This window comes from Ambystoma mexicanum, chromosome 11 (genome assembly GCF_040938575.1).
Source record: "Ambystoma mexicanum isolate Mex_15411 chromosome 11, UKY_AmexF1_1, whole genome shotgun sequence".
NCBI classification, from domain to species: Eukaryota; Metazoa; Chordata; class Amphibia; order Caudata; family Ambystomatidae; genus Ambystoma; species Ambystoma mexicanum.
Genome location: NC_090934.1, coordinates 142,109,173 through 142,123,354, shown reverse-complemented (window position 1 = coordinate 142,123,354; position 14,182 = coordinate 142,109,173). Strand labels below are relative to the sequence as shown.

Sequence of the window (14,182 nt, the reverse complement as noted above, 5' to 3'; positions counted from 1 at the left end):
CCCTTTCCCCTCCACGGGGGTGTGCATCCAGAGTTTGTAACACATACCATACAATGTCATTATGGGAGTGTTTCATCTTTTGATAGTGTTCGACTAATGGTTTGTCTTTGGTGTTATTCTTGATGCAGGACCGGTGTTCTCCTATCCTAGTCCTGATGGGTCTTTTCGTTTTACCAATATACATACGTTTACAGGGACATATTATACAATAGATAGCCCACTTTGTTGCACAATTAGAAAATGATTTGAATATCCAAACCCCAGTTTTTAGATCTATAGTCTTGGTATTTTTGGTAAAGTTACACATAAGGCATTTGACACATTTATAATGGCCTACAACTGGAGGGAGACTCCATAGTATTTGTTGTATAGGTGCCTTAGCTGGCTGTCTGGGATAGGTATGAACCAGTCTGTCACTCAGATTTTGTAGCCGTTTAAAGGAAAACCAGGGAGGCAAGATGGAGAAGTACTCGGTGTTTATCATTTTCCAAATTTTCAAGATGGTCCTTCTCAAGTCGTTGCTTACAGGAGAGAACGATGTCACGCAGGTAATTTTGTCCAGTTTTGTATGGTCTCGCTTGGATAGGCAGTCCACTCTTTGGGTATTTAATGCCCTCTTGTAGGATCTCCTGATGGTATGTGAAGGGTAACCTCTGGCTATTAGGTTGCTTTTTAGTTGTTCACTATGCACTTTGAAATCTTGTTTTTCAGAACAATTTCGCCTAATCCGTAAAAACTGCCCAAAGGGTACATTTTCTTTAAGTGATTGCGGATGAAACACCTTGCTCCATTTTGGGAGCTTTCATCCGCAATCGCTTAAAGAAAATGTACCCTTTTGGCAGTTTTTACTAAGCATCTAAATAAAATCATACTAGTTATGTACCATGGTTCAAACTGCAACCATCTATTTTTTCGGAATTTGCACGACCGCAAAGTTAATTGTTTAAAGTAGTGTTTTTGCACATTTCTGGCAGTCGGGTTCATCCCCACCAAAGTTTTAAAGTTAAATCTCCAAAATATGCAAATGTTCATAAATCATCATGGATTGTAAATTTTACCTTCAATTTCCTTGGAAACACATTTTTTTCTTGCCAATATTAAGTTGTGTCCTTGCATCAGTTATTATGCAATAGCATCCCTGTTCAATAACTGCACTCCTATTCGTCCTGTGCACCCAAGGCCAGTGCGACAAAAAGACAACTGCATGCAGATGCCTAGTGCGCCACCTCTAGACCAGGGACATCATTTCACCAAAATGCCAGGGCTAGCGGAAGTTAGATCACACAACCCTTGACCCCTTGATGGCATCACAGGAAGTGATGTAATTTGACCCCAGCCTAAATGACTTCACAGGAAGTGATGGCAAAAGACATTCAGATGTTTTAGATGTATCTAGCACCCGTGTTTCCAGGTGCTCTCATTTCAACCAGATATAAGATCCGAGGCACAGAGAGAGGCATGATTTGTCCACAATTACACATTTGGGGAATGCCATTTTCCAGATTCGATGTGGGGTCTATATGTAAAACATACATAATGTGGTATTTCTAACAATGTAACCGAAATCTGTAATGCAGGCTACAGCTAGTGTATGAAACCTATTAGAATGGTCTGCGTGCACAGAGGGTAGTGCACCTGATAATGTGATCTTTGATGGAGTATAATACCTTTGAAAGGGTCTTTCAGTATACCCACGACCCGTCCATATAATTGTTATTATCTAAGCGTAATACTGGGTGCCAGAGTACTTGAAAAAGAAAAGCTCCATTTAATGTAATATCATTGTTGCACACATACATTCCTAGCACCACACAGTGGCCTCTCACCCGGGGACTCACTAGCAGACTTCAAGGCGCGCACTGCACACTTCCTCATTGTCAGATCCAGTGGTGCCCAATGATGTAGCACACAATTTGGCAGCTGTCCTGCGAGCCATGCTCTGGGGGCCCAACCAAGCGCCAAAACAAAGCACAGGGCATGCCACACCCCTGGCCGGTCCAGTCCACCACGTGTGCCCAAAGTCCATAATGATTATGCAGCTTCAGGGGCGTTCACTACTGCAAGTGAAAAAAGTAAATATGTTTTTCAATCAAGGCTTAAATCTTTAATTTAACATAGAGAGAAGGGGGTGGTGCCTGGTCCACAAATATAACCGCCACTAGTGGTGGCTGATGAGTTATTTTTTTGGAGGGTGTGTGGGTGTAAATATTTGCCACATGTTTGTGATTCTGACAGAGCACAGCGAGGGAGCCCAGACTAATGAAAATGGGGGTGGGGGCACAGGATTCTTCACCCTCCCCAGAGTAAATGTTTTCAATAATGGGTTAAAAAAGTGCATTACACAGCACACTTTCAGCGAAAATTTGGGTGAAAGGCCAACAATGTGTGTAAAAGGCCAACTATCGGTTTTGTAGTTTGTAGGGTAAATCATGAAAAAAGTACAATGGATGCAAGTCACCACAAGTGCACAGGGCATTTCCCAATGCATTATCATGCCAGTCCCTGCAATATATGCCAGTATAAAAACATTTGTATGCTGGCTGTGTATTCCCATATAAGAGCATACTTATGTTCGCTTTCAGACATTTTTCTATAGTATCATTACTGGCACTGGGCACAAAACTGGCTCTGCCAATCTATGCCAGTACTCCTATGTAACCACATACTCCAGTTGGTTTGACCATTAAAAGTGACAGGTCACAATAAGAAAACCTGTCCAAACTGGTTCCAATGTGAGCCAGTCTAGAGCCATAAGAACACTTATCTAGCTTGATTCATCATAGATGCTCAGTAAATAAAAAGTCATGCGTCAGTGAAGAATATACAGGCCGCTACACCAATACACCAGTCTAGCAAGGAAACCCTATCATGCCTGCTTTTTTTAAAGATGCCGAGTAATAAATGTCATGCCACAGTAAGCAATGGCTAGACTGACTGCACCAAAATGCCATTCTAGCCAGGGAATGGCACAAATGAACTTGTCTTTGCCAAAAAATACCAGTAAAACATGCAATGTCAATAAAGGATGTGGCAAAAATATTCCAGTGATCCCCAGTCTCCCAGAGATTTACACACAATTGCATCCCCTTTCACCCTCCGGCCACTCACCCATACATCTGCTCTCACACTCTCTCACACTGGATTCACCACACAGACACACACCAAATCCCACCCAGAACATTCAAATCCCATGTATACTCATTCCCCCACCTGTCGGTCACTCACACCTTTTTTTACATGCACTCATTGCATTCTCCACACAGGCACACACACCCACTCAGAACATTCAAAGACACCATCACATTCATACGCATTCACCCACCAGTCACTCACACACACATTCTCTAACATCCACTCATTGCATTCTCCACACAGGCACTCACCCATCCACTCATTGCATTCTCAATACAGGCACACACCCACCCACCCAGAACTTTCAAAAACACACATCACATCACTTCTCATTCACCCACCAGTCACTCACACCTTCTCTTACATCCACTCATTGAATTCTCTACACAGGCCAAGACCCACCCAGAACACTCAGAACACACACACCACATCACTTCTCATTCACCCACCCACCAGTCCCTCACACCTTCTCTTATATCCACTCTTTACATTGTCTACACAGACACACGCCCTCCCACACAGATCATTAAATAACACTCATCAAATCAAATCGCATTCACCCACCAGTCACTCACACTTTCTCGCACATATACATATTACATTCTCTGCATGCAGGCACACAACCACCCATCCAGAATATTCCAAAACTCACATCACATCACTTCTCATTCATCCTCCAATCACTCGCATCTTCTCTTAGATCCACGCATTGCATTCTCTACAGAGGCACACACCCACCCACACAGAACATTCAAAAACACACAACACATTACTTCTCGTTCACCCACCATTCACATACATACATCTGACACGCACTTCACACATGCAAAACACACATCATATTCCAACAACAAAAAAACATTTTCTTGCAGCTTCAGTCCGTCCTTCCAGGCCCCCTCGGCTCCTCAGTGCTGCTCACAAACAGGAACCAGGAAGCTGAAAGAGATTCTTGCTTCCTGTATGTGAGCTGCAAGGAACCCGAGGTAGAAGGGGTTGGAGCTGAACTTGACATGTGACATGTGCCACATGTCACGGTCAGCTCCAACCCCTACTGAGTGGCTCTCCGGCCCAGCCTTCACCCTGATGGCTGAGGACTGGGCCGGGGTCTCGACAGATCTGGTGTGGCGGGTCCCCCCCATGCCAAAGAGGGTGCGCTCCACCAGGAGCACCCATTTGTTTTTGGCAAAAAAAACTTTAAATAAAGTTGGGGTCTGAAGGGAGTGCCCAGGGATTCCAACTGTGCCCCCCACGAGTCAAGGTTGCAACCACTGGCAACCCCCAAATGATGTCCCTGATGTAGATGGGCATCAGGGCGACACTTTAGGCTTAAACGGTAAAATCGATCCTCTTGGCAAGGTGCGACAGAGCATTTAAATGTTACTTAGCTTGGTACAGCGTAAATCCTTACACCATCCTCATACTCAAAACGCTACTACAGGAGTAGGGTGAAGGGAAGATCAGAACTATCCTGACAAGAACACCAAATATACTTCAAGAAGGAATCACGGATATTAGGCCAGTCTGGATGTACAAGATGTAATATCCATTCCCCTACCAACGCCCATTCAGGGACGTCATTTGGGTGTCTCCCTGGCTACCTGTGTTACAGCTGAGGTCTCCTTTGCTACCCATAAAAGATTTTTTTGTACTTGTAAAATCGGAAGCTCCTGGGCTGTGTCTAGTGCCATGTGGCTCTTTGCTTCTGGAGTGGCTGGCTTCCTTGGGAAGGCCTCTTAAAAAATCAGGGGCAGTGACCCTAAATACAAAAGAATAGGAATAACAAATCAATTGTCTTTCTGGAATTCTATACAATATTTGCTAGACTCATTAAAGGTTAATTTCAGGCACACATCAGGGGGTGAGTCACTGATTTACTCTGTTCTTTAACACCTCAAACATACAATGCAGACACAAACTTCCAAAAAGCATCTAGAGTAGAATAAGCATCAATTTTTGACTATGTATCTTGCTTTTCGCAAATTGCGGTTATAGCATTTGTTTTCTGCTGTTGTCTCTGTTATGATCATCACAAGACATTCCATCTCGGTGTCCTCGTTCACTTGACAAAATCCTTGTGCCTAAAAGCTTGTGTACAGTGTAGAAATGTTTGACCATTGTACATAAAGTGGCCCTTGATTTCATAGGGTCACACTGAATGATTTGTTGTAATGTGGCTATCTTTCCTATCTCCCTGGCATGCTGTTCAGGATGTCTGTTTGCATGTATGAGTTAACGAGTGCCCAGAGTACGGGATGCCGTGTGAGTGCACAGCTTTCCCAACACTTCTCCAAATTCTTTAATACACAGTTATGAACCTTCCTAAGAGTTTGTATTTTTCCAACTTCTGAAGCCTGAAAAGTAGATCCACGCAGGCCTGCCACATGGTCAGCCTTTTACCAGACCTGCAGATGATCTGACCTATTATTAAATCTCAGTTACCAGTTCAACGGTATCCACTACAGACTGTAATTTGCTTTCTGACTTTGAGAACATTCAGACATGTAATTGCTCTTTTACTATAGCTAGTCCGATATCTGTAGCCAGTAAGATCACTCTGTGGGTTGAGAGTTCACTTCTGCGATGTGTGTGTGGTCTGAGGGTTGCAGGTTCGAATCCCGGCAAGGCCAACTCAGCCTTTCTTCCCTCTGATATTGATAAATGAGTACCAACACAGGTTGGGGGATAATGTATATATATTTGTTCTGTATAAAGCGTCTAAATGCAATATAATAACACACCATTTTCATTTGGCCTTGGACGTCTGCTTGCATTCACATCAATTTGGTAATATGGGACTATACACACTGATATTAACGATGTATATGGTGATCTGTTCTTGTATGAAATGAATATCACATTACAGTGATATCGTAAGCATATTTTTTGTAGTGTACTTAGGAACAATGCTATCTGAGGCCACTTCCTGTTTTGTCAAGGGGTGAATGGTTAAGTTCCATCGCTTCCCTTGATGTCACTGCCAGGTGGTGTCAAATGACATCACTTCTTGTGATGTCATCATAGGTCAAGGGTCATGTGATGTCACTTCTGCTACCCCTGGCATTTTGGTGAAATGACGTCCCTGCACCCATTGTGATATGAAAGCTGCTTTTTCGGGTCAACGTGCCTACTGCTAGAGACGTCCAACTCAGATTAAGAAAAACGGTGAAACAAAATGTAATAGAGTACAGCAAAATCATGGTTTCTGTTTCATATTTTAGTATGCCAAATTCTTATAAAGGACATGGGGCCTCATTACGACCCAGGCGGTAAGGGGTTTACGGCGGCGTAAACAGCGCCGACCCTTACCGCCTGATTACGAGGTCCCTTAGCGCCATGGAGGTTTTAACACCTGCTTTTAGCAGGTGTTAAAATCCATGGCGCTAAGGGACCTTGTTGTTAATTACGCCACCGTAATTTACAGTGGCGTAATTAACGCCTTCCCCACTCCCATTATGCCCTATGGGGCAAAAATGGGAATGGGGAAGGGTAAATGGGTAAATGGGGACTTACCGCCCCACTCACCTCAGAATGGGGCGGTAAGTCCGCCAACCACCATGGCGTAAACATAGTTTATGCCATGGTGGTAAAGGTACGACCCAGGCGGTAACTTACCGCCTGGGTCGTAATGAGGCCCATGGTGTTTATTTAATGTGGTTGATTACATTTGACTTTTAATATTATTTTCTGAGATTTATCTGTGCATTTATGAATAGCAAAAGTCTCTCAGGAAACAGTGCCCAGTGATAAATAAAGAATCCCGGGTAATTGTGCATGCAGAGAGCATATCATTTTGAGTTGCCCAGTGTCAGTGTTACACCAGGGAATCATTGGTATGAGCTTACGGAAAGCCAGGCTATCATCTAAAAACAAAAAATTGTCAGTTGAGAGGTTGGAGAATCAGACAGGTAAAAAGGCATGGGGCCCAATTGATATAATAAGCAAGTAGAGTCCTCTCTGAGCGTACAATGACATTGCACACAACTGCACGCGAATGTCCCTTTGCGCGTACCATGTATTTATGGAATCCAAAGCGTAAAGTAACCCGACATGCAAAGCAAACCGAGCTGCGCTACGAACGCCCACAATACGCCCCTATGCAGACCAAAATGATTGCCATTGCAAAATCTTTGCACAAACCTTTGTATCCACCTCTTTTCCACCACCCAGCACCCTGGCGAAAACTGCACACGGTCCACCGAAAGTCAAAACTGCACCCCAGCAAAACTGCATGTGGATGCCTGTAAGCAATGGATGCACCCCAGCAAAACTGTGTGCTGTTCTCTGTAAGCAATGGCTGCACCCCTGAGAAACTACACAAGGTACCCCTTAAGTAACAACTGCACCCTTGCAAAACTGCATGTAGTCCTCTGTAATTAACGACAGCACCCTGGCAAAACTGCGCATGGTCCCCTGTAAGTAATGGCTGCACCCCTGTAAATCTGTGCACAGTACCCCGTAAGTAGCAACTGCACCCCAGCGAAACTGCATACTGCCCCCCTACTCCCAAGGCACCCAAACTGCTTGCATATACCCCTAAGTCATAGCAGCCCACTCAAGTCCTGACACCACCCACCAGCCCCGCTCACCTCTGCCACTACCCCCAGGAAATCCCCCCAAGTCCTGACACCACCCACCAACCCCCCTCACTTCCGTCACTACCCCAGGCAGCCCCCTGACAGTACACCCTCCTCCACACATACCCCTGACCTTGGCCACTACCCTTTAGGCAGACCCCTCAAGTCCTGACACCACCCACCATCCCCCCTCACCTTCAGCACTCCCACAGGCAGCCCCCTCATGTCCTGTCATCACCCACCAGCCACCCTCACCTCTGCCACTACCCCAGGCAGCCTCCTGACAATACACCCCCACCCCACACACTCCTGACCTCTGCCACTATCCTTAGGCACAAACCTCAAGTCATGTTACCACTCACCAGCCCTGTTCAGCACTACCACTACCCCCAGGCAACCCCCTCAAGCCCTGACACCCTCCCCTCCACCTCTACGCCCAGGCAGACCCCTCAAGTCTTGACACAACCCACCAGCCCCTCTCACCTATTCCACTACCCCAGGCAGCCACTTGGCAGTACAATCCCTCCCCACACACCCCTGACCTCTGATTCTACCCCCAGGCAGCCCCCTCAAGTCTTGATAGCACCCACCAGCCCCCCTCACCTTTGCCACTACCCCAGGCAGCCCCCTCTAATATTGACATCACCCTCCAGCCCAAATCACCTCTGCTACTACCCCAGGTAGCCCCCTAAAGTACTGCCACCACCCACCAGCCGCTCTCACATCTGCCACTACTCCAGGAAGGCCACTGATAAGACACCCCCACCTCACACACCCTGACCTCTACCACTACCCCAAGGCAGCTCACTCAAGTCCTGACAACATGAACCTGCCCCCCTCTCACCTCTGCCACTCCCCCAGGTAGCCCCCGCAAGTCCTGATATCACCCACCAGCCTCCCTCGCCTCTGCCACTATCTCCAGGCAGCAACCTCAAATCCTGTCACCACCCAGCAGCCCCCTCACCTCTGCCACTACACTCAGGCAATCCCCTCAAGCCCTGACACCCTCACCTCCACCACTACCCCCAGGCAGCCCCCTCAAGACCTGAAACAACTCACCAGCCCCCCTCACCTCTTCCACTACACCAGGCAGCCACTTGTCAGTACACCACCCCCTCCCTACACACCCCTGACCTCTGCCTCTAACCCCAGGCAGCGCCCTCGAGTCCTGATACCACCCACCGGCCTCCCTCAGCTTTGCCGCTACCACCAGGTAGCCCCCTCTAGTCTTGACACCACCCACCAGCCCCCCTCTCCTCTGCCACTACCTCCAGGCAGCCCCCTAACATCCTGACACAACCCATCAGTCCCCATTACCTCTGCCACTACCCACAGGCAGCCCCCTGAGGTCCTGACACCACCTACCAGCCCCCCTCTCCTCCACCACTACCCCCAGGCAGTTCCTTCAAGTCCTGACACCATCCATCAGCCCCCCTCACCTCTGTCACTACCCACAGGTAGCATCCTGGCAGTCTGCCACCCTACAAGTCCAATGTGGAGCCGCAACTTACCTCAACCTCTGTGATCTGCTTCCACCATGAAGCAGACCTGTCGCATGATCACCACCAACACAATCAGCTGGTGGCACTGAGAATCCATAACCGGAGAATCTCATGTCACTCCCTGGCAGACATGAATCTGCAGCACCTCAACAGGACAGCACACTGTTGCACCACCTAAACTGTTGCCACCCCATGTACATGTGTCATGTGAAAGCAATGCAACGTGGCATGTGCTGATTAGCCATGTGTCATTGCAAGGTCTCAAAGCACAGCAAATGAATGCCTGTGGAGGACATAAGTACACAGAATATTAGATTGTGCATATCCATGAAGGATGACTTGGTGCATTAGATCCCGTGCAAAAGTATCCCGGGTGATAGGGGTGGCAAAGTACTTGTCAGGGACGAAAATATGACAGGCCTGTGCATGGATGATGGGAAGCCAATCAGTGCGTGATTCAGCTAGACAGGAAATGTGTTCCACCACATAGAAACATCAAACATGGGACCCATCTGCATTTCAGTGGCAGAGGTGGTGCATGACATGAGAGCAGGCAGTGTGTGACTGCAGATGTCGGTGGGCGTGTGAGCATGAAATGGGAGTGACAAAAATTAAATGTCAAATGCACAAGTGATATGTCCAGGCCACCCATTCACAGTGAGCCCATTTCCCACCACAGCACCCGCAATACCAAATACACACTACAGTGAATAGGGAGTGGGCACATACACATTCCCAAGCATGCACCAAGGGTACACATGAACAACAGTGGACCCCAAATGAAAACAATGCTAAAGAAACATCACCTCCAGTAGTTAATGGGCAGAGGCAATACAGATGACACCAGATACTACACACAACGTAAATATGTGGACCGCGTGGAAATACATATGAACAGGTGGCAATCCCTCCCCAATTATAGTCAACAGAAACCGTGATAAGACATCCACACATCACCACAACCATAACCATATGTACACCATCACACACACAACTGAAGCCTCCACGCCAACCACACGACACACTGACACCAAACACGCAGTGCCCCTGCGCACAGAATAGAATATGAAAATCATCCAGTGCACCCACTTTAATGGCCACACCCCCTTATGTCAGGCACATGTGCACCCCTCACCAAGCAAACATCACAGCATCAACATGACAGACACAGTCAGGCCACAATACACATGACTGACAATGAACAGATGCACTGGCAGAACATTAAAAAATCAAATGAGTATACAGACAAATAGACTGCATGAAGCGTGAAATGAAGTAATAGAAAACCTGTACTGAAATTCAACCGTATACATGTAAAACAGGGAAGGAATGTCTTCAAAGTCCGGGGAAGAAAAAAAGAAAATAAAGTCACAGATGAAACCTAATCCTAAATAAATGTAGTGATGGAAATCCTGTATTGAAATTGAACTATATACATGAAAAATTGAAGGAATGTCTTGAAAGAGAGGGGAATAAAAAAAGGAAAATCACAAATCAAACCCAATCCTAAATAACTATTTACAAAGGCAGCATGCTAGTCCTCCTCAATCGCCAACATTATTTCGACCAGGCTGAGTCACAGGCAACATCCTCCTCCCTCCGCAAGGCCTCAGTTATTGCATATGTTGTTCCGCTTCCTCTGCTGACCTGAAAGTGGCCTCCAGGATGGCATCCCACCTCTGTAATTGCCGCAGCACCACCTCTGCCCTGTCCATCATCAATGCAGCCTCCCATTCCCGCTGCCTCTCTGCCACCAGCTGCCTCTGGCAGCTCCTGATCATGAAAGACAAAGCCTGCATGGACCCCCTATGGTCCTACTGCCTCAAAGGTGCCAAATGCCTTCTCAGGGTGGTATGCCCCGTCACAGTCTGCCGCCTTATTGTCGCCATCTGCTGGCGCCGGGCAGAGTGCAAGCTGTGTCAGTACGCCCTCCGACCTGATAACTGTTATCGGGGACATACAGCACTTTCACTGCTCAGAGGTGCCTGCTGATCCTTGACTGCTGTGGCTTTGTTGGTGCCTCGGTAGGCACAGAGACCAACTCATATGATGTTGAAGGGACTCACACTATGGGCAAGGACATTAGCTCCACCAGACAGGGTGGCAGTGGTGGGACTGGTGCACAGGAGACTGTTTTGGAATGTGGCCTGGAAGGCACCCTGGAGGATGACTGTTGCCCAGAGGAGGAAGCACAAGAGGTGGTAACAACAGAGAACAGCCCACACAGGCCACCGGAGAACATTGTAGTTGCCAGCAAGGCCATGATGTGGCACAGTAGCCTGTACATCATCACAGATGACTATGGTCCACCTCGTGAGACCAGCCACAGGGGAACCATATGATCCCGGATGAACAGATCAGCTGGCATGGGGATGCTGGTCTGCATGGAGGAATCCCGAAAGGTGGGCACTGCTGCATCCAATGGCCCAGGGACAGGATTTTGTGCACGCACATCCATGGTAGCCTGCACAGCCTCATGCCCATGGGACAGGGTTGCAGGATGCACTCCCTCCTTGACACCCCCACCTGACCCCATGGGATGCGCTGCAATGGCCACCTCCACCTCCATCAACCTGGATGACTCCAGGTTGTCTTCCCCCATGAAAGGCCAGTGTGATATCACTGTGTCCTTCTGCGGCTGAGGAGTCCCCTGCCTCCTTCACGGCTACCAAACCGCGCCCGATGGTTCAGGCGCTCCCTCAGCCACATCACTCCCTAAAGAGGAGCTTTCACAGGGGAGTGGCCGTGGTCTGTGCCTCGGACTGGTGGCTCGGTCCCTGCGTCCACACTCCCTAGCCCCGCTTCTGCCCTCTTCTCCAGCTGCAGCAATGGTGGGAAAGGAGACATAGAACATTGACATCAGTCAACAGCGTCAAATCATGTATGGCATACACAACATTCACAGTAACATAAAATCACCATGGGTCAACCAGCAACAGTCACACACACACATGCCCATGCAATTCTCATGAAAACAGACACACAACTCTAGAGTCAATGATGAGCACAGTCATGACACATTCACATGTCAACACAGCACATAGACTGTGGTCCACAGACACATACCAAGAAACATGACACGGCCCAATGGAAATGCCAAGGTGACTCAACTGCAACCTGTTGTGTTACCACAAGAGTCATGGAACAGGGGCACATGGGTGGGCAGGAAGTCAACTTTTAGGTTGGCCAACCACGGAATGAATGGAAGCACAGATGGACCGAGGTACTGCTGGGAACACATTGATGGCAAGACACTCAGTGGAATGGTTGATCTCAGTAGACACTCATGATTGTAGTACACACAGCATGGCCATGTTTGGGCATCTGTCCACACAATTACATCAACCATCAGGCCTCTCTGACAGCCTGACCTGTAAGCATGCACAAATTGCAGAGGCACACGCTAGTATGCTTTAGCCCCAAGCACATACACATGGCATGATCACACATCAACTCATACTTCACATGCAGGCATGACACGGTACGTGATACGCAGAGGCACCCCAAGAGTAAATAATTGCATATGTGATACCTGGAAAGCTTCCGAAAGGTGAAGGAATTGGTACGCAATATGCAGTGGCACACCTAGTTCCAAAAATTGCATGTGCGGTATCCAGAAAACTTCGAAATTCTAAAAAAGTGTTACACAATAAGCAGTTGCACTCCAAAAACAAAGAAAGTGCATACGCAACACACCCTAGACCTCAAAATGGTAATAAATACATCCGCGTATGCGCATAACAAACCCCATAAAAGGAAAATGCAGTGTGCATTACTTGAAGGCAACGGCTTGCGTAGCACCCCCGAATGCATGTATGCGATACTCGTCCATCTTTGTACTTTCACATGCTAAAGCAGTGATACGTGTCACACTCCTTAAATATTACTGTCATTGCCATGAGCCACGTAAGTGCGCTGCGTGCAGCGCGTGTCACGTAACCTACACGCTAAGGGCCCAGCAATGCAATGAAGGACGCAAGCCAATCTGGGTGAACATCACGGCTGCCATCAACATGGGGAGGTGGAAGAGCATGCACAAGTGATGGGATGACCTCAAGTACTGGTCCCGCACCAAGACATTGCAAGCGCGCGAGGCCGGTGCTACCATGGAGGTGCACCGTGCGGGTAGGTGAACATTTTCCACCAACAATATGCCTGTCCTGGCGAGGTTCTACCTGGAGCTATGTGCCCAGATCTGTGAGTGGAAAAGGCATCTGGATGCTGCTAATGAGGAGCCATGTGGTGCACTGCTCTACAGTGCATGTGTGTTTTGCATGTGACTGCATGATTGAAGTTACCCCTTATGTATGAAGCATGTGTGCTACAGTGATCCTCAAACATCTCTGCTGCTTATTTTGGTGTTTAATTTTGTGGTCCACTCATGTGGATGTTGGCATGCACGCTTCCTCTCCCTCCTCCAGGATGGACATTTCTTAACCCCCAGTCCAAGATGAACATTATATGTTTGTTTTTAAAATGCCTGGGATGGTCTGATTTTTATTTTTATTACCCCCTTGTTCGGGATGGATACATCGTTCAGATTTTAGTATCCCCCTGTCATGAATAAAGGCATATGTTGTTTTTTCCCCTGTCCGCGATGGACTGTTTTTTTTCTTTTGACCTTGAGAGTTGTGCTGATGCTGTCTCAAGGGAATAATGAGTGCAGTTCTGGAGATGCAGTCATGCACAGTGGTGTGAACTGTCATGGTTGACTTGATTGCAACAGGATCACATGTGCAGTTAACAATAGGTTAATAGTCTTTTTGATCATATGTGCAGTGTGCATGATTTGCTACTATGGCTGGTGACATACAATGTCCCATGTTGTTGCAGTGATCCTGATTCATCCAGTACCTGCACTCCCTGGGAGGTGCACCCTGCACCCTTTCACACCCTTAGTCCACATGCCCTCTGCCAGGAACTGGCCCTCAATTCACAAATGTGGAGGTACAGTTTCTGGTCAGTGGAATTGAT

At 47.5% G+C, this 14,182-nt stretch overlaps 1 long non-coding RNA gene across 1 annotated transcript in view; it reads right to left on the bottom strand.

The window, feature by feature from the left end:
• The window catches only part of LOC138504675 (uncharacterized), a 186,179-nt gene that overhangs the window by 19,800 nt on the left and 152,197 nt on the right, over nt 1–14,182 (bottom strand). Inside the window, exon 3 of the long non-coding RNA XR_011279893.1 lies at nt 1,827–2,057. This is a non-coding gene — a long non-coding RNA (uncharacterized lncRNA). The remainder of the gene's footprint in view (nt 1–1,826; nt 2,058–14,182) is intronic.